Source organism: Perognathus longimembris, unplaced genomic scaffold, assembly GCF_023159225.1.
Source record: "Perognathus longimembris pacificus isolate PPM17 unplaced genomic scaffold, ASM2315922v1 HiC_scaffold_5306, whole genome shotgun sequence".
Classification (NCBI taxonomy): Eukaryota; Metazoa; Chordata; class Mammalia; order Rodentia; family Heteromyidae; genus Perognathus; species Perognathus longimembris.
The window spans coordinates 16,070-36,656 of NW_025960719.1; positions in this window are offsets into that span (position 1 = coordinate 16,070).

The following is a 20,587-nucleotide window of genomic DNA, read 5'->3' on the forward strand; positions in this document are numbered from 1 at the left end:
AGAATAACGCAGAGCCTTGCACTGAAGGCAGACTTACATTGTGTCATCTGTCTGCCCAGTTTCCTACCCTCGCAATTTCAATTAGAGAAACCCACCTCTCTCTCTCTTTCTCTGTGTGTGTATATCTTTCTGTCTCTCTGTCTCTCTGTGTGTATCTCTGTCTCTCTTTTTGTCTCTGTCTCTGTCTGTCTGTCTCTCTCTCTCTCTCTCTCTCTCTCTCTGTACCTGCAGATAGGATGGAACTCCTCTCCTCTCAGCTGCAGGGGCATACAGAGGATCAAGGCCTGGCCAACTATGTCAACTTTGTCCCTCTACCATGACTATTCAGGGATAGACCAACGAAAATCATCCTGGGGCTCTGCCAACTCTGTCCTTCCACTGTGTTTGGTCAGGGATGGACCAATGAGAATCATCCTGGAGCTCTGCCAACTCTGTCCCTCCACTGTGATTGGTCAGGGATGGGCCAATGAGAATCATCCTGGTGCCTTATGGACCAGAGAGCAGAGGTTTCTCTTCCCACAGAGTGCTAAACCTTCCTGAGGTTGGGTTGCATAGAGCACACTGTAGAGGGGCAGGGAGAGACTAAGATCCAATGTCACCATTGAAGTCCCTGGAACCACCTGGCCCAACACCAACCAGCAGCACAATCTTCGCATTTTACAATTGTGTGAGACAATTTCCTTTTCGCTTCTGCCAATTTTAATTGAGTTTCTGCCACTTGCAACCAAAGCATCTTGATTGTTACAGAGGGTTCTGTATGGAACTGCAGAGCGTGAGTAGCTGTGAGGCCCAAGATCAATGGGTCTTGTCAGATGAGGGAATGTTAAGAAATGAGATAGAGGGCTGGGGATATAGCCTAGTGGCAAGAGTGCCTGCCTCGGATACACGAGGCCCTAGGTTCGATTCCCCAGCACCACATATACAGAAAACGGCCAGAAGCGGCGCTGTGGCTCAAGTGGCAGAGTGCTAGCCTTGAGCGGGAAGAAGCCAGGGACAGTGCTCAGGCCCTGAGTCCAAGCCCCAGGACTGGCCAAAAAAAAAAAAGAAATGAGATAGATTTGGGGTGCCAACATGTGTGTCGTGTGCCTCCCCAGTGGCAATCCTTCTCCTCCTTTTTCCTCAGAGAACTCCAAGACTTCCAGTCATGCAGTGGGATAGAATTGACCCAGATGCAGCCTTGAGGCTAAACTGGGGTCAGCTTAGCCAGTCAGCATTGCACAGTGGGTTAATTATCAAAAGCACAGGGTCCTAGCCAGTTACCTGTCGCTCAGGCCTGTGATCCTAGCTACGGAAGAGGCTGAGATCTGAAGGCTAGGGTTCAAAGCCAGCCAAAAAGTCAGATATGGAGCTGTGGCTTAAGTAGTAGAACACTGACCTTGAGTGAAAAACTCAGGGACCACACACACACGCACACGCACACACACACACACACACACACACACACAGAGCACATGGTTGATGATGATCAGAGCCAATGGAATTCCATTTGGTGTCTCAGGATCTCCCACTGGATACCGACAAGAAAGAAGGAATGTTGATATCTTCTAGAAGCCATCATATAACCAGGAGGAGCAAACCTGCTGAGAATTAAAACCTGACCCAATGCTCATCCAATAAAGGGGAAGCCTAGTTTACTAGCATCCTGGATCACATCACACCTGAAGGAGGATTTCTCCCTGAATAATTCAGCTACATGGTTCAATACGGACTTTTTGGACTTAGGAGGTATGGCTTTGTTTTTTGTGACTAGGGAAAGGAATCCTGTCTGCCCCTGACAGCCTGCAAGGTAAGCTACCCACGCCTGACATCCCACCCCAGAGGCCACGCCAGCACCTGGGGCTCCATCCTCTTGTTTACATCTCTAGGAAAGTATTTTGGTTTTGTCTCAAGTTCTCAGAGTACAGAACGCAAGGGGCCGTCTTGGGGCCTTGGGTGTGTGATGGTTGAAGGACTGGGGATTGATGGAAGTCTGTCTCCCATATAGCTCGAGCCAGCTGGGAGCCCCCAGACACCCACGGGAAGGTAATAACTCAACCTGGGCCGCCTCCGCCCTCCCCCTGCCCATCTTGAGCAAGGACAGCCATCAATCCCACTTATCGGACCTCTTATTTCATCCTTTATCCGGCTGTCCCCGGTGTCACTCTGCATCCTTAATGCAGACTTATGAGAGATTGAGCGCTTGGGCCCAGCCCAGCTGAAGGATTCATGTCTCAAGACCTACCCATTCATCAGAGAGAAGTCTCAGAAGCTTTGAGGGTGGGGTGGAATATGATTGACTGGGCCTGGGGGAGGGAGTTGTGCTGTCAACAACCAGAAATATCGAGGTCCTGGTGAGGAAGGTGGTAGCCGAGGGTGGGAAAACTCCTCACTTCCTTGAAGCCAGTCCCAGGTCTCCAGGAGTTCAAGTCCAGGTCACTGCAGATAGTTCTCTGCTAACCAAGCAGTTAGTTCGGTGACTGTGGCCTTCCCAGGCTAAGAGCACTGGAAAAGGAGCTCAGCTTGCCCCTAAAGCAATCCGAAGAATCTGTTCATATTTGTCTAGCTAAGCCAGGTGCTGGTGGCTCACCCCTGTCATCCTAACAACTTAGAAGGCTGAGATCTGAGCATCATGGCTCCAAGCCAGTTCAGACAGAAAAGTTCCCATAAGACTTTTGTCTCTAATGAATCACTCAAAAATGTGAAGTGGCGCTGTGGCTCAAAGTGGTAGGGCACTAGCTTTGAGCAAAAGAGCTCAGGAATGGTGCCCAGGCTGGAGTTCAAGCCCCACAACTGACCAAAACCAAATAATAATATGCCTCTACCCTGCTTAAACCCCACCCTTAATGACTGTCCATTCACTGCACATAAAATCTTCCCACTTGGCCCAGCTTGCAAGTCTGGATGGGCTCCCCCTGTCCTCCCACACTGAAGTTTGCACCAGCCTCGGGGCATTTGTGCTCACTGCCTCCCCCTCCCATCTGCACACACGCCGCCCCCCCCCCCACCGGGGTTTTGCGCGGCTAAGCTCCATTTCACACCTGGGCCCCCCGCTCCGAAGGCATTTCTGCAGAGGCCTGGCCCTCCAGCTCCTCTCTGCTGCGTGGCTTCATTTCATTCCTTCGTGCTCCCCTGGTCCTGGCCAAAGTGGTCTGTTCCGAGTCTGTGAAGAGACTCGAAGGGAAATTCGTGCCCCGGGGGCAGGCTCTGTCTGGCAAGGCCCCAGCCAACTCCTGGCGCGTCACCTGGCCTCGCAGGCCCCAGCACATGTCTGCGAAGCGCAGAAACCACCATCTGGCAACCGCCAAGCCCGTGTGGCAGGGGAGGAGCTGTCCAGCGTGCTGAGGGGAGGGGGCGGGGGGAGAGGGAGGGGCTGAGGGGGGAGGAAGGGGCTGTCCATCCCGCTGAGGGGCGGTAGGGGAGGAGTTGTCCAGCGTGCTGAAGGGCGGGGGGGGGAGAGGGAGGGGCTGAGGGGGGGGGCAGGAGGGGCTGTCCAGCGTGCTGAGGGGCGGTGGGGGAGGAGCTGTCCAGTGTGCTGAAGGGTGGGCAGAGGAGGGCGAGGAGAGGGGGGCTGTCCAGGGTGCTGAGGAGCAGGGGGTGAGGAAAGGAGGGCTAGCCCGTCCAGCGTGCTGAGGGGCAGGGGGTGAGGAGAGGGGAGTTGTCCAGCGTGCTAAGGGGCAGGGGGTGAGGAGAGGGGAACTGTCCAGCGTGCTGAGGGGCAGAGGGTGAGGAGAGGGGAGCTATCCAGCGTGCTGAGGGGTGGGCAGAGGAGGGTTAGAGGGGGGCTGTTCAGCGCACTGAGGGCAGAGGAGAGTGAGAGAGGAGCTGTCCAGCGTGCTGAGGGGCAGGGGGTGAGGAGCAGGGCGGGGGGCTGTCAACGTGCTGAGGGGAGAGGAGGGTGAGGAGAGGGGAAGCAGTCCAACGTGCTGAGGGGAAGGACGAGAAGGCGCAGACAGAGGAGCTGTCCAGCGTGCTGCGGACTACAAGGCACCCATGTCCCACTGGGGTGACTGCTTTCCAAGATAAGGGAAGAAGGCTGCTGGTTCTGGGAAAGGCTGTTTTGTGTCACCAGGAAGTTGCTATGGCAACATCTCTTTGTGCAACAAAGACCCCCCCCCCCCTTAAAGTTAGAGATGTGGAGATATGGAGAGAGAGAGAAGGAGTCGATGTCTATTGACCAGTGCTGCGGAGCCCTGGGCTGTGTGCGGGGGGGGGGGGGGCGGGGAGGACTTTCCGGTCACCTCCACCTGTCCTCCGCTGTATCCAGCCTCTGTGTGCTGTCCCCTCCCCCTCCCCTCCCCCCTGCGCTGCAGCCCTCCTGTCCCCTGCCTAGTCTGTCTGTGTGGCCATCAGCACTTGCCCCAGGGGCATGGGGAGAGGGACCAAAGGTGACGACCAAGGTTCATGCCAAGGTCATCTCACATATGAGGACCCAAGTGGATAGTCATGGTAGAACATTCCAGACAGAAGAGGGTGCTGACCACCTACTGTGTGCACAATTGTCTTGATGCCCAGATAAATTAGTGGCCCCAATTCTTACCCAGCTGCAGGGGAGGGGGGCTTGTAAGCAACACCCCATTTTACACCAAAGCAACTGAAGGTCAGATCACCCCTAGCAAGAGGCAGCTCATGACTGAATCCAGACACCCCAGAGCCAGAGCACAAGCTCTTGGCCACCCCAGGAATGCAGCCAAGTGTGTGCGGTGTGTGGCAGCGCGGGCCGCGTATTGGCGAGGCGGGCTGCGAGTCCTCCTCGCTGGGATCTAAGATGGTGGTGACACGAGGCTTCGGGGGAGGAGAACCTAGACACCTAGACACAGGGTTGACTTCACACCTGTCTGGCGAACCTGTCTGGGGTGAAAGGTCAGCTCACAGCAGGGGTTGAAGGAAAAAAGAATGCCCCCTCCCTCTAACTCCAGACCCCCCAGCTTGGGGGTCCTCAAGCCATCAAGTATCCCAACCATAACAAATGTCCCCTGGGGAACTACAGCCAAGCAAGGCCCAGCCTGAAGGGGCCGCAGGGACCGCTGTCTGGTTCCAAAGGCCAGGCTGGATCACAGCTGTTGGGGGAGGGGGTGGCCATTGCCACGGGATATGCAGACAGACTCTGTCTGTCTGTGGGTGCATGGAACAAACACCCCAACCTGGGAAGGGCATCCACATTCAAGAGCAGGCATGGAGCAAGAGCAGGGAAACTGAGGCTGGAACTTCCTGCAGTCACTTCCTTCTCATTCTCTTAGAAACATTTTCAGGGGGAAACTGGACGCTGGTGGCTCACACCAGCAGGAGGCTGAGATAGGAAGATTGGGGTTCAAGGCCAGCCCTGGCAAGAAAGTTCACAATTCTCTTCTCTCCAACTAACCAGCAAAAAAAAAGCTATAATTAAGGGTGTGGTTGAGAGCCAGCCTTGAGCAGCCAGAGCTAAGGGACAGTGCCCAGGCCCTGAGTTCAAGCCCCAGAACTAGCACACTAAAAGTCCGGCGCAGTGAAGGGAGGCAGGCCATGAGGGCCCTCGAGCCACAGAGAGCATGGACTTGAGGAAAACCCAGCACGAGGGATGCTGGGGTGGATGCTGACATTTGGGGGCCAGGTGAAGGTACAGGGACACAGATGCCTGCTCCTCCCCCTGCTCCCTGAAGCTCTGGACCCCTCCCAGCCGCCCAGCCAGCTCCCGTCCTTGTCTTTGCTGCCTCCTCTCCCCCTCATCCCTGCCAGGCCTGGGCTATGACAGAGATGAACACCCCAGGGGGATATGGGGAGGACACGGGCAAGCCTCCACCAGTGACCCCAATTCCAGATTCGAACCCAGGTCTCCAGAGGTGAGTGGGAAGAAAATGGCTAAATTAAAATGCTAATTACCGTCTCCAGCAATTCACTACCAGACAGTGGCTTGTATCTATTATTAACAGCTTCCCCACCATGGCCCGGCTCGCCAAAAACCACGCAGGATTTAAAGACACAGGTGTGAGAGAGACATAACAGGATGTGGTGTCAGCTGGTAGGACTCAGCCTGGGCTGGTGCCCCCCAGTTCTGTGCACCTCCCACAGAGAGAATAAGAGGTCCCCAGCAGAGGGCCACAGCACCCTGGGGCACAACTCTGTGGGGATCCCTCCAGGAGGTCTCCCCAGGACAAGTTGGGGAATTGGCTGTTTAGATGAGTCCAACCCAGAGGATAACGTAAACCCTGCTGTTTAAAAATACCTATGGGGCTGGGAATATGGCCTAGTGGCAAGAGTGCTTGACTTATATACATGAAACCCTGGGTTCGATTCCCCAGCACCACATATATAGAAAACAGCCGGAAGTGGCGCTGTGGCTCAGGTGGCAGAGTGCTAGCCTTGAGCAAAAAGAAGCCAGGGACAGTGCTCAAGCCCTGAGTCCAAACCCCAGGACTGGGGAAAATAAATAAGTAAATAAAAATACCTAGGTAGGGTGTGAGGGAAGGGGTGACATTGCCCCAAAAGAAATGCACTCTTTACCTGGACTTCTCTGTACATCGCCTTTATAAGAATTTAATTTTTTAATTAAAAAACCTATAGGGCCAGGTGCTATCATCCCAGGAGGAGTGAGATCTGGGGATGGAAGTTCCAAGCCAGCCCCAGCAGGCTTCAAGTCGTGATCCTCAGATCTCAGCCTCCTGAGTAGCTAGGATGACAGGTGGGAGCCACCGGGGTCTTTTGTTGTTGTTGTTTTTAGCCCTCAGGTCTTTTGGTCACAGGGGATATAGGCACCCCACTGGCCTTAGCCCCCCCACATTGTCAGCCCCTGCTGCCCCCCCCAGGGCAGATCCTACCAGGCCTGCATGTTACAGGCCAGGCCTCCTTTTAGGATGGTGACAGAGTCTCCCGGTTCCGCCTGCTCAGTTGGGTTCTGGCCCCAGGTGGGGTATGATCACCCCAGGTGATAAATGCCCCCCCCAAGCAGCCACCTCAGGACACCAAGCCCTCTTTCCTCTCCCCCACCTGCTCTGTCCCAGCTGGAGGAAGGAGCCCCACCCCTTCCGTCAGAATCATCCATCCTGACTGATTAGCTGCAGCAGCAAATGTATACCAGACGGAGGGAGGGGGGGTCCCCAGCCTGCGCCCTCTCCTCCTGCCCCCGATGGCCTCTGAGGCTTCAGGGAGAGCGGGGAGGCTGAGGGGCCGGGAGACCATCTGCCAGGGACTGAATCTCTTCTCAGATCAAAAGTGGAGAAATGCCTTTCAAGACTGCAGCTGCCAGGCCATGCAGTGCCCGGCGCTCACCGCTCTCACCGTGGGGCCGGCATCTCCTTGGCAGGGGAGTGGCAGGTGTGTTTGGCAGATGTCATTGGCAGCCCAGCCTGGAACCACTTCTTAATAAACAGTGGCTTTTAGGGGTTTATTTAGGGATTGTGGGAGAGCAGTGCTGGCACAATCAATGATGTAAGACGGGGAGTCCGAGGTTCCTTTGTTCATATGAGAGACGCGCACAGAGCAATGCTTGGGATATCTCTAGCCTGTCTTTGGCATCCAGATGCAATGTCTGGAGCAACAGCAGTCACTCTGTGACTGTGAGAGGTGCCCAGATGAGGGAAGGATCAATAGCGATGGGGAAGAAAGAGGCAGGGAAAGGGCTGAGGTCTCTGGGCCTCGATTTCCCATGTCTGAAGGCTCTCCTCTTCCAGCTGCTGCACCAGGTGAAGGCTCTTCCAAAGACATCCAAAGACAATGACAGCACAGGCTGCAAGTGGTCCCGCCCAAGGAAGTCCTGCCTTCACCCTTGCTCCAGGCTGGTAAGCCTGAGGTTCAGGACCAGCCTCTGCCCAAGTGGTTTCTCCCACAAGCACCCCACCCAGGCAGGAGGGCCCACCCCACTGCCATGCCTGTCAGCCATCTTCCAACCCCCCAGCATTTGTGGGTCTTGGCCTGAAGCCTTTCCCTGTATTTGGAGGTCATTCAGCCTGCATCCCTGCGGCTCCCCTCCATTAACTGCTTCCAGGAGGACCAGGATGGTGGCTACCTTCCTCCTCCTCTGGGCTGAGCACCGTGTCTGCCCCCACCCCCCAACAATCCCAGAGAGCTCAGGAAACCAGAGGGAGGTTGCGATCAGGAATGGCTTGCTCTAGGTGCCAGGAGTGGGGGTGAGGCAGGCTGGGGAGGACTCAGGGGAGAAGATTCCAGGAGGGTCGGGGGAGGCAGGAGCAGTGCAGAGGATCTGGAGAAAACTGGAAGGGAGAGAGCAGGAGGGTGGTGAGGAAAAGGCGAGGCAGAGAAGAGCATGGGGCAGAGCCAGGGGTTCGGTTCCCGACCATGCAGGAATGTGTGGAGGAGGCAGCGGGCGCTCCGCCTACCACGTGGACAGGAAGAGGAGTGGAGAGGGCTGGAGAGCGGGGCGGGGCACAAGGGCGCTGTGCCCTTGCAGGTGGACCATCCACTTCCAAGCCCCCTCCTCTCTCCAGGGTGGCCCCGGTCTGCGTGGCCACCCCAGGCCCTGCCCCAGGCTGGGGTGACCTCCGAGCCTGGGAACAAGCCAGGCTCACGGGCACACACCTGCTCAGGGGCTGAGGAGGAAGATCTTCCAGCCTGTGAGTTCAAGGCCAGCCCTGAGCCTCAGAGACTCTTGAGACTCTGGAAAAGAGCAGAGGGAAATATAATAGGACAGGATACGATCAGATAGAATAGGGTAGGATAAGATGCAATATAAAGAACAAAATTGAATAAAAGAATACAATTGAATTGGAGGAAGGAATCAAGTAGAATAGAATAGAGTAGAATAAGAGAACAGAACAGAATAATAGAATAGGGTAGAATAGAATATTAGAGGAGACTAGAATAGAAGGAAAGGGCCGGTGCCAGTGGCCCATGCCTGTCACCCCAGCTACTCAGGAGGCTGAGATCTGAGGACCGCAGTTGAAAGCCAACCCCGGGCAGGAAGACTCTGATCTCCAACTGACAACAAAAAGCCACAAGTGGAGCTGTGGCTCAAGTGGTGGAGTGCTAGCCTTGAGCACAAAAAACTTAGGGCCCAGAGTTCAAGACCCAAGGCCAATAAATTTTTTTAAAAGACTAGAATAAAATAGAATGAATATCCTGAAGGTCAATTCCTTGTGGCTTCTGGAAACTTCCACAATCCCAAATGCTCCTGCCCCCACCTGCTGGGAGGTTCACGGGGCCTCCTGGGTCCTGCTTATCCCAGAGTGAACAGAGATCATTCTAGATGGAAGCCCCAGCCCCCCCACCCCCAGTGTCCCCGTCCCAGGCCTAGGGCCTTGACCACCCAGCCACACATGGGGCTCGACAGTGAGTAGCTCCCCGCCTCCCACAACACAGCCCCGCAGCTCTTCTTCACTGGAGGCTGAGATGTGAAGATCCAGGTTCAAAGCCAGCCCCTGTAGGAAATCTGTGAGACTCTTATCTCTAATGAACCAGCAAAATGACAGAAGAGGAGCTGTGGCTCAAGTGGTAGAGCACGAGTCTTGAGCTAAGAAAGCTCAAGGATAGCACCGAGGCCCTGAGTTCAAACCCCAGTCCAACACACACACACACACACACACACACACACACACACACACACACACACAGTGTCTCTCAACTCTTTTGAAGCCAAATTCACCACCAGGATGGGAGTGGCAGGCTTTGCATTTCCTTTCATTCCCTAGTCTGCACCCAGCATGCAGTCGGCGCTCACTAAATGCTGGTGGAATAAATAAATGAATGACTGCAGAGAAGACCCTGCTAATCGTTCATCAAGTTTATGGATGACATGAAATTGGGAGCCGTTTCTAGCCAGAGGTTAGAATCATAAAGCAGATTGGCTTTCGCAAATGAGACTCTGGGAAAACAGAATGGGAATTGGATGGCGTTCATTAAGTAACTAGTTTGAAGAAGCCGCCACCGCCGGGGAGGGGTGCACCAGGGACGGGTGCTCTGTGCGCATGTCTAGGGAGCAGGGGTGGGGGAGTTGCCTGTCCAGGGCTAAGCTTCAAGTGGGGGGGGGGTCAGGGGTCAAGGTCGATTCACAGTCTGGGAGCAGGTGCCTCTGCCTCCGGGAAGTTATTCAGACCTGGAGAGACACAGAAGATACAGGAAGCCAGGCGCTGGTGACTCACACCTGTAACCCCAGCCACGCAGGAAGCTGAACCAGCTCGGGACTCATCGATAATGAGCCACCCAAAAGCCAGAAGTGGCGCTCTGGCTCAAGTGGTAGAGTGCTAGCACTGAGAAGCTTAGGGACAGCGCCCAGGGCCTGAGTTCAAGTCCCACAATTGACAAAAATCAAATCAAATTAATTCTGTAAAGTGTCATACTTAGGAATGCAGAAGGATACAAGTCAGAACCAGCCAGAGAGAGAGAGAGAGAGAGAGAGAGAGAGAGAGAGAGAGAGAGGGAGGGAGGAGAGGGGGGAGGGGGAGGGAGAGAGAGAGAAAGGGAGGGAGGAGAGAGAGGCAGAGAGAGGCAGGGCAAGGTCTGGAACAGCATGCAAACACAGGGAACAGCAGGTGCACAGGCCTGTCAGTGGGAGGCCGGAAGAAGGGCAGGCAGCCAGAGGACCAAGGGGAGCAAGTGCATGGTGGGAACCCCAGGAGACATGTGCCTTGGAGCACAGTAGAATTATTCTGTCCACACCCTCACTTCTTATCCCCACCCCACCCCAGCTCTGGAGACCCTTTGGGCTGCCTTCAACTCTTCCTGGCTCCGCCATACCCCCTCACCCCACCCCCCCCACCCCCGAGGCCTCCAGAGCAGCCATGGATAATTGCTGCTTCCCACAATGACATAAAAATCTAAGGCGCCATCAATACTGCGCACACATCATCTTCTTTCATGGCGAATGATAAAAGCATAAACAGCATGGGGTGGCTCGGGAGTCCGCGGGGGGGCAGGGGACACAGACAGGGTCTCCCTGCACAGCCCCTCTCCTGGGGGCACAGAGCCCTCCAGGACAGGGGACATGTCCCCCTCCCACGGGGCCACTGCACCTGTGGTGAAAACGTGTGGGGGAAATGTACTCCCTCCCCTCTTTTCTTCCTACTTTAGCAACCTCAGTTTCTCTTTTTGGTCAGTTGTGGGACTTGAACTCAGGGCCTGGCTACTGTCCCTGACTGAGCTCTTTCTCTCAGGACAAGCAATCTACCATGTTGAGCCACAGCTCCACGTCGGGCTTGTGCCCGATTAATGGGAGATAAGAGTCTCTCAGGGACAGTTCTGCGCGGGCTGGCCTTGAACTTCCATCCTCCAATCTCAGCCTCCTGAGTAGCTAGGATGACAGGCGTGAGCCACTGGCGCTGGACCAACCTCAGTTTCTCTAACCTGACTCCTGACATCTGAATCCATTCTATCCTTACTAATTTTTTTTTCTGACTTCTTTGTTTATTTATGTATTTATTTTCTTGGTTGTGCCATTACTGGGGCTTGAAATCAGCACCAGGCGCTGTCCCCGAGCTTTTGTGCTCAAGGCTGGCACCTCTACCACTTGAGCCACAGCATCACTTCTGGCTTTTTGGTGGTTCACTGGAGATAAGAGTCTCATGGAGTTTTCTTTCCAGGCTGCCTTCGAACTGCGATCCTCGAATCTCAGCCTCCCAAGTAGCTAGGATGACAGGCGTGAGCCACAGACATCCAGCTTCGGAATTCTGAGTTATTCTAGCCCAGCATTGCACCTGAGTGGGGAGAAAGAAGGCCCAGGTTTGCAGGCTAGGGGGTGGGCAGGAGGGGACCCCGGGTGCGTGGCTGCTGTTGTGAGTGGGGGGGGGCTGCACCTTCTCCTGTGCCATCCGCCCGCTCCTGGGGGGTTGGTGCTGTAGTGGGCGCGGGGCGCCCGGTCCTGAGCAGGTGAGCGAGCCAGGAACCGAGGCCAGCCCAAGGCTCATGCCTGCCATCCTGTCTACTCGGGAGGCTGAGATCTGAGGATTGTGGTTCAAAGCCAGCCTGGGCAGGAAAGTCCGTCACACTCTCATCTCCAATGAACTTCCCCAAAGCCAGAAATGGAGCTGTAGCTCAACTGCTAGAGCACCAGCCTTGAGCACCAAAGCTCAGGAACAGTGTCCCGGTCCTGAGTTCAAGTTGCAGTGTTGGCACAACAACAAATAAAAAGAATTCCAGCTCAGGCTCTAGGCTAGTACTTGATCCTAAGATATTTATTACTATTATTATTATTACACGAGGCTGTCCACATTGTTCCCACTGTACCCTCCTGAGTATTACCCCCTGGGTGGAAAAACACTGGCTTGCATGAATTTGACCAAGGACACAGCATGACCTTGGGTCTGAGCATGAGAGGGACTGCCTTTAAGACTGGCTTGGTTCCTCACCATCCTTACTCTTCCACCCACGATGGCTTTTGGAGGAGGAGAACTTTGTCGCAAGGGAGCTGTAGGCTGGTATGGTAGCTCACACCTGTAATCCCAGCCACAGGGCAAAAACCTGGGGCAGAAGACCCAGAGCATGGGGTGAGACTCCTGATGGAGTGGAGGTGATGGCACCTGGGTGGCTTTATTTGTGTACTATTTCCTTTTCTTTTTCTTTCACTTAAGAGAAAGCTGTAAGCAGGCAGCCCGTGGAGCTGTCTGATTGATTGTGTCGCTCTGTCCTGTGAGGGAAGAAGGGGGAGGGGGGAGAAAAATCAAATTATTGGACAGGGTCCTTTTAAAGAGTTGGTGCTTTCATTTATTTTCTTATATTTTGTCAATAGTTGTTGTTTGTTCCTTAAACAAGTGCAGCATTTAATAAATGGATTTCGTTTGGGGGGCAAAACCAGCGCAGGCATTTATTTCATAACTTCTCCTTCTTTCTGAAACTTACATAAAATGTGGCTGAGTTCCACCCCCGGGCCGGCCCCGGCTGGTGACAGAAGGCTCTGGAAAGCCTGCAACCCCACGGCCCCCAGTCACCTGGGGAAATCGTGCTCCATGTGGGCAGATTGTCTGGCCCGCCCCCTTTGAGTGGGGTGATGAGCCTACACTAGACCCCAGATTGGGCTGGGAGTGGGGGGATGGGGGAAAGGGTTTGGGGGGCTGTACTGGGGTTTGTACTCAAGGCCCACACTTGCTAGATAAGAACTCTGCCACATATGGCTGGAATATGGCCCAGTGGCAAGAGTGCTCGCCTCGCATACATGAAGCCCTGGGTTCGATTCCCCATCACCACATATATAGAAAATGGCCAGAAGTGGCGCTGTGGCTCAAGTAGCAGAGTGCTAGCCTTGAGCAAAAGGAAGCCAGGGACAGTGCTCAGGCCCTGAGTCCAAGCCCCAGGAATGGAAAAAAAAAAAAAAGAACTCTGCCACTATGAATCAGGCCACTCTGTCCTTTTTGCTTCAGTTATATTTGGGGGGGGGGTAGAGGGTCTTTGGGGGTTTCTTGGGGGGGAAGGGCAGCGTTGATCCTCTTATCTATGGCCCTCTGAACAGCTGGGCTGACAGCAAGAACATGAGGGCCTGAGCATGCGGGGGGGAAGCTACAGTTTGGGGGGGACACAGTCATTCTGCTGAGAGCTGGAAGGGATGGGGGGCAGGGGGCCTCCTTTGGGGTAACGCCTGGAAATCAGCGCAGAGGGGCAGGTGCAGAGGTGTGGGGACTTCCAGGAGGGGCAGGAGGGAGGGAGAGAGGCCTGAGAAGGGGGGGGAGGGGAGGGAAGGGGAGAAAAAAAAAGAGAAGAGGATGCAGGAACCCCCACAAAGCTCCTTGTTTCAAGGCATCTCCAGGTATCTGGAAAACCCAGAGCACAAAGAATCCACCGGGATGGTTCCTAGGGGGAGGGGGAGAGGGGAGGGGGGGGAGGGAGGGGGCGGGGCTGCTCTAACTTTTTTCAGGAGAATGGATCCCGCATGACAAGTGTCATTTGTCAAAACTAAAGGAAGACAAAGAATTCGTGCAGCGGGGGCCACACAAGGCTCCCGCTGGGGCTGCTCGGCCCTGCCTTCCCCTCCCCTCTGCCTCTCCCTCCCCGCCTCTCCCTCCCCTCCCTCCCTCCCCTCTGGGGACCCAGTGGCATCTTCCTTGAGGAGGCGTCCATCTCTCCCCACCGCCTCGCCGCCCCTCTGCGCAGCTGCCGAGCTCGCCCCCACCCCACCCCTGCACACAGCCCCAAGTCAAGGGGAAAAAAAATACATTTTTGCCTTTACTATGATGTATGCGATCCCATAAAATAGTGAAACAGATATGAGAGGTTGAGAGAAGGTAGATAAATGGCTCCTATTATTCTACCAATCAAATGAAATACCTTTGCACATCCTCATTTGAATAATAATAAAGCCCAGAGAGGCTGCGGTCCTCCACTGTGAGAGCCTTTGCAGCCGCGTGGGGCCCCGGTCCACAGCAACCTTGGGGTGTCCTCTGCAGGACTGCCCCCTTCCCCGCCCCCCCCATCATCCTCACTTTCTGCCCCGATGTCCATGTGTGCACGCACACGCACACACACACACACACACACACGCACACAGACCCTGTTCACTGAGACACCTGTTGGTTCAGCCCCCTCCCGGCCCACAGGACAGAATTCAAATGTAAAAAATGAGGGTCCCAGCCAGGTGTGGTAACACACACCTGTAATCCCAGCTACTCTGATGCCAGAGACTTGAGGATCAAAAGTTCAAAGCCAGCGTGGACACAGGGAGCAAGACCTTATCTTGCCTTTTTTTTTTTTTTTTTTTTTGCCAGTCCTGGGGTTTGAACTCAGGGCCTGGGCGCTGTCCCTGAGCTCTTTCCTTCAAGGCTAGCATTCTACCACTTTGAGCCACAGCTCCATTTCCAGCTTTTTGGCGGTTAACTGGAAGTAAGAACTTTCCTGGCCCCGCTGACTTGGAACTGCGATCCTCGGATCTCGGGGTCCTCAGCGGCTGGGATGACAGGCGTGTGTCCCTGTGTCCTGCTCCCCCTGTTTTTGGGGTGCCGGCCCCTGGTGGCTGAAAGAGCAACCTCCAACTTGGGTGCTGGGCGCAAAGTCAGCACATATGGCAGAAATCAAGAGAACAGTCCAGATTACCCTTGAACGTCGCTTAAATTGCCCATGAAGAAATCCGTGGGTTTTATGTCTCAAACCCTGCAAGAATTCTAGAAGCTTCTGCCGCCTGCCAGGTTGGCTCGCTGCCGCCTGGGTATCCGGCTCTATCTCCCCACTTTAATGAGCATTAATTGATTTCCAAATCTGGAAGGATTTGACCTGCGCTGGGCCTCCGGGCTGCACAGTGCGTTCGGCCTGTGCCTCAACCTCCCCTGCAGCCCCACACTGGCTGAGACTCACTGGAACAGGCAGCAGGGGCCTCCCCCAAGCTGTCTCCTTTGGGGTCCCCAGGTGCTGCCCCTCCTGGCCACCTTCCTGCCTTTGTGACCAGCTCATCGCACCCCCCAAAATCAGCTTTGTTGGCCCTGACCCTTCTGACCTGGCGCATGCACTGTTGGCTCTGGCCACAAAGCTCAGCCCACCCTCTGCCCCTGTGGTCCTTTCATCCCCATCTGTTCCTACCCCAGGACCTTGGCATGGCCCGTCTGCTTGGCTTTAAAGAAATCTGCTTTCAGCGACCTTACATTATGTATCTAAAACCAAACAACTACTAAACATAAAAAGGTCTAGAATAGACCTATCAGTGGCTCACAATAGCTCAACAGCGATGTACACTTGATCATATAAGACGAGGATAAGCAAAAACAACTCCAAGAGAAGGACACAGGACTATTGTTGATGTTACATTTAAAGTTCTAGGTGAACTTCCTTTGGCGTACACCACGTGGTTACTGTATATGATTTTGGTACACTGGGTATTGTATATATGCCTACCTGATCTAGGGAAGGGAAAGAAAAATGAGGGTGTAAGATGTCACAAGAAATGTACTCACTGCCTTATTATGTAACTGTACCCCTTTGCACAACACCTTGTCAACAAAATTTAATTAATAAAATACATTATAAAATTTTTTTAAATTAAAAATCTGCTTTCAGCCAGGTGCTGCTGGCTCTCCGGCCTGTCATCCCTGCTACTCAGGAGGCTGAGATCTGAGGATCCCAGTTCAAAGCCAGCCCAGGCAGGAAAACCTGTAAGACACTGGTCTCCAATGAACCAGCAAAAAGCTGGAAGTGGGGCTGTGGCTCAAGTGGTAGAGCGCCAGGCTTGAGTGAACAAGCTCAGGGGCAGTGCCCAGGCCCTGAGTTCAAGCCCCAGCAACACACACGCTCTTCCTTCCTGAAGGTCAACACCTCAGCCACCCCTTCTTGACTGAGACTTCCACTCTGTTATTCCTCCAGCACGAACTCTGCTTACTGGGGGGACGGGTCCTGGGGTCCTGGGGTTTGAATGCAGAGCCTCCAGCTCGCCCGGCTGCTGCTCTACCACTTGAACCACGTCTAGGGCCTTGATTTTTGCCGGCTGTTTTGGAGATGGACTGTGCTGAACTTTCCCCGTCCAGGCTGGCTTTGAACCTCCATCTTGGGACCTCAGGCCTGAGCCGCCCACCCCCGGCTCAAAATCTATTTTCCTCGCTGTCCACGCCCTCTGCGGTGAATGACACTGACCTGATGGTCACGGTCACGTGGAAGCTCGGGGCCTGCGGAGCAGGCGGCGGGGGCGGGGCAGGGGGTGCGGCGGGGGGCGTGGCGTGGCGGGGGCGGGGCGGGCCCGGGGGCGGAGGGGGCGGGGCGCGGAGAACACGATGCCATGGGGCACAAAGGGGGCGGGGCATGGAGAGCACGACGCCACGGGGCGCGGAGGGGGCGTGGCGGGGGGCGGGGCCTGAAGAGCACGACGCCACGGGGCGCGGAGGGGGCGGGGCGGGGGCGGGGCCTGAAGAGCACGACGCCACGGGGCGCGGAGGGGGCGGGGCGGGGGCGGGGCCTGAAGAGCACGACGCCACGGGGCGCCGAGGGGGCGGGGCGGGGCGTGGGGAGCATGACGCCTCGGGCGCGGAGGGGGCTGGACGCGGAGAGCAGGACGCCAGTAAGCGCAGTGTCCACGCTGCTAAAGACAGGGACGGCGCGGCCGCCTCACCTGCAGCCCCAGCGCCCAGGTGGCGCAAAGGGACCGAGTCCTAGTACCGCGCCTGGGCGTAGAGGAACTGAGTCCCAGCACCGCGCCTGGGATCCCACGAAGGTCCCTGGATGGGCAGCGCGGTGCGGCCGGGCGCCCCCCGCGTCTCCTCGAAGCCGCCTTGGTGCCGTGGCGCATCTGAAGCGAAATCAACGCCCGAAGCAAAGCTGGGCGCCCCGGGTCCGCGGCTCCGGGGGCGCGGGGGCCTCGTCCTCCTCCTTCCGTCTCCACGGTGGGGTGCACAGTAGGTGCTTAGCAAACCCGGCTACGTGACCGGAGGGAGGCGAAGGCAGCAGACCAGGCGGCTTCAGGAGAAAAGGACCAGGTGCTGGCCGCTCGAGTTCCCAGCGGAGCCTGGCAGAGGCTGGGCCCGCGGGCCTTCGGGGCCACCGCCCCTGGGCTGCACCTCACGGGCTGCTCCCTGCTGCCCTCTGGTGGACACATGGCAGCCTTGCAGCACACCTGCTGGGTTGCATAGGTTGTGTCTTGGCGCCCTCTGGTGGACACGTGGCAGCCTCGCAGCTGACCCACTGGGTTGCATAGGTTGTGTCTTGGCGCCCTCTGGTGGACACGTGGCAGCCTCGCAGCTGACCCACTGGGTTGCACAGGTTGTGTTTTGGCGCCCTCTGGTGGACACGTGGCAGCCTCGCAGCTGACCCGCTGTTGCACAGGTTGTGTTTTGGCGCCCTCTGGCGGACACATGACAGCCTCGCAGCCTACCTGCTGTTGCACAGGTTGCGTCTTGGCGCCCTCTGGCGGACACGTGGCAGCCTTGCAGCTGACCTACTGTTCCTCAGGGATTGCACTCTGGTGCCCTGTGGTGGACACTTAGCATCCTCACCACTTCCTCGCTAGGTGACGTCCTGTGCTGTGACCTCCTTTGGTGATCACTTGGCTCCCCCACCCCCACACAGATGACCGTATACTGCAAGGCGTGTACTTCGGATTCTTGCAGTCACTTGATACCCTGGCAGCTGATTTATTTATGTTGTATTGCTAGCTTTGGGCATCCTCTGGTGATCATGTGACCCACCGCTGACCCGTTTTTCTGCATAGGCTGCACTTTAGTGCCCTCTGGTGGTCACTCAACACCTTCCCAGCTGCCAGTCCGTGTGGACTGTACTTTGGCATCCCCTAGTGGCCACTGGGCATCCTCGCAGCTGACCCACGGTGCCTTATGGTGTGAACTTTGGTGCCTTTTTTCCATTTTTTAATTATTATGAAAGTGATGTACAGAGTGGGTTACAGTTCCGTAGGTCAGGGGATGAGTACATTTCTAGACAAAGTCACCCCTTCCTTTGCTCTCTCCCAGTTTCCCCCTCCCATTCCCATCCACAAGTTGTAGAGTTCATTTTCCACATAGTGTGCCAGTGACGACCACAGGCACATTTGTTCACCCTTTGTTCCTTCATTTTTGTGACCCCCCCTTTCCTTCCCAAAGCCAGATAAATGCACAAACAGCAAGAAAAGAAAACAAAAACAACAGAGAAAAACAAAAAACACCTCGTTTCTATTTCCTGAAATATTTCCATAAATAGTGTTTTATGCTGACCCACTATGCCAGGTGGGCTGTAGTTTGGTGCCTTGTAGTCATGGGGTCCTCACACCGCTGACCTGCTATGGAGCATGGGCCAAGCTCTGGCACCCTCTGATGGCCACAGCACATCATTACAGCTGATCCTCTATGCCATATAGCTTGTTCTTTGGCGTCCTCTTGTGGTCACATGGCCACAGCTGACCTGCTGTGTTGCTTGGACTGTACTCTGTACTCTGGGACCCTCTGGAGGCCACCTGGCATTCTTGCAGCTCCCTTTATGTTGTATGGGTTTTGTCTGGGTACCCTCCAGTGGTCACATAACCTCTACAGCTGACAGGCTATGCTGTATGGACTGCATTTTGGTGCGCTTGTGGTCACCAAGCCCACAGCTGACCTGCTATGTTGCATGATTTGTACTTTAGCACCCTCTTGTGTTCACTTGACACCCACACAGCTGATCCCCTATGCCACAAGTGGCACTCTGGTGCCCTCTGGTGGTCACACGACCCACACAGCTGACCCCTGTGCTGTGCCTTGGCGCCCTCTGGTGGCCACTGGGAGTTGTAGCTGCCTGTGTCTCCCTGGGTGCTAACCTTCATTCATCTTGTCTAACCAGCAAAGCAGGAACCTGCCAGCTTGATCTCAGTACCTTCAGCTCCTCACTCTGGTGCTGTCTCTCTCCTGGGGTAGTGTGGTCTAATGCCATAACCTGTTCTCTCGAAAGGTCATGAGGAGCTGATGGAGTCTTTCCTAGGGCTGGATAAAGCAGGGCCACCATGTTAGGGGACACCTAGGCCTGCAGACAGGACCTGTCACTTGCCACTACCCATGTGCATCGGCCTGACAGAGGGCAGAAGGATGACATTGGCCCCCATGGCCAGAGACCCAGCTAATGGCAGAAGAGCAACCTTAGATGTTTCCTGTGCTTTCTGCTCATCTGAAGAGGCTGCATCTGTGGTTCAGGCCCCGAGGGGGCCCAAACCCATCCATGTTCTATTGTAGGAACCACAGCCTGTCTCTAACCAGTGCTGCTCTGCACCTAACAGTGGGCTATGGCCGGGACCTGCATGATTCCACAGGGACATGTTAAAAGCATGGGCCCAGTGCAGCAGCGTTTAGCGGTGAGGCCTTGGGGAGAGAGCTAAGGTTCATAGTTCCAAGCCAGCCCAGAAAGCAGTCAGTGAGGTTGGTTTTGGGGGTTTGGGGTTTTTAGGGGAATTTTTGTGTATTTTTTCAATCTGTCTTATCAAGTCTTTTTCAATCAAGTCTTATCTCCAATTTATTTTTTTTTAAAGCTGAAGTGGGACTGTGGCTCAAGTAGAAGAGTGCCAGCCTTGAGCAAAAAAGCTGACAGTGCCCAGGCCCTGAGTTCAAGCCCCAGTTCCAATACACCAAAGAGAAAAAGAAAAGAAAGCATCACACACTGTGCTTCAAGCTGCCAGACCCAAGAAATACTGAGCTGTGGCGCCCTCTGATGGCCACACGGCCACTCTGCAGGCCGCAAGAATGGTCTGGGGCGATTCTAAGCCTAGATACAAACTATCCATCCTCTCCAAACAGACTCCACTCAGCTCCCTGCCCCAGGCACCCAGCTACTTCCTTTGCCAGCTGAGTCCACAGCAGCAAGTCCCAGCCTTCTTTCCTTTGCATCCTGGGGGCCACAGTGGCCTTGTGATATTTACGGGGACCACCCAGGGGGAGGTGGCGCTCACCGGGGGTCAGGGACGGGGCGGGGGGGCTGAGCAGGGTCTCAGTGAGCTCGGGTGCTCAGGTTGTGGGTGACCCTGCCACTGGAGAGTTGGGGTGACCAGGCAGACATCCATCAAGAGACTCGGGAGCCGGCACCTTAGCTCACGCCTGTCATCCCAGCTACTCAAGAGGCTGAGGTCTGAGGACCACAGTTCAAAGCCAGCCTGGGCAGAAAAGTCTGAGAGACTCTTCTCTCAAGTTAACCACCAAAATGCCAAAAGTAGAGACAGAAGGTGGGGAGAGGAGAGGGAGGGGGAAGGGGAGAGGGAGAGGGAAAGGGAGAGGGAAAGAGAGAGAGAGACAGAGAGACAGACAGAGAGCACCGCCGAGAGCAGGCCTCAGTCAGC